Source organism: Buceros rhinoceros, unplaced genomic scaffold (assembly GCF_000710305.1).
Source record: "Buceros rhinoceros silvestris isolate BGI_N320 unplaced genomic scaffold, ASM71030v1 scaffold28924, whole genome shotgun sequence".
NCBI lineage: Eukaryota > Metazoa > Chordata > Aves > Bucerotiformes > Bucerotidae > Buceros > Buceros rhinoceros.
In genome coordinates, this window is record NW_010406978.1 from 13499 (window position 1) to 13843 (window position 345).

The following is a 345-nucleotide window of genomic DNA, read 5'->3' on the forward strand; positions in this document are numbered from 1 at the left end:
GGAGGGCTGCCCGGGGGCTGCAGGCCCAGCCATAGCCAGCAGCTCGGGCAGCTCCTTCAGCCCTGCGGCACCATTACTCCTATTCTACTGGCACACAGAGATGTGTCCCCAAACCCAGTGTGTCTGCTCTGCTTGCACCAGGTAACACCCCTGGCCAGCACTCCCTGCCTGCTCTGCCAGCCCCGCAGTGGTGCTGTGGGCAGCGGCTCTGGGCCCCTCGTGCTCTTGGGAAAGTCTCTCCCTCACTGCCTTCCCGAGGGGTGTTTTCTTGTCAGCGAGGCAGAGATGGTGTTGAGGCTGCATTGTGGACCCCACATGGAGGAAGGTCCGGTGCCCCCACGGCTT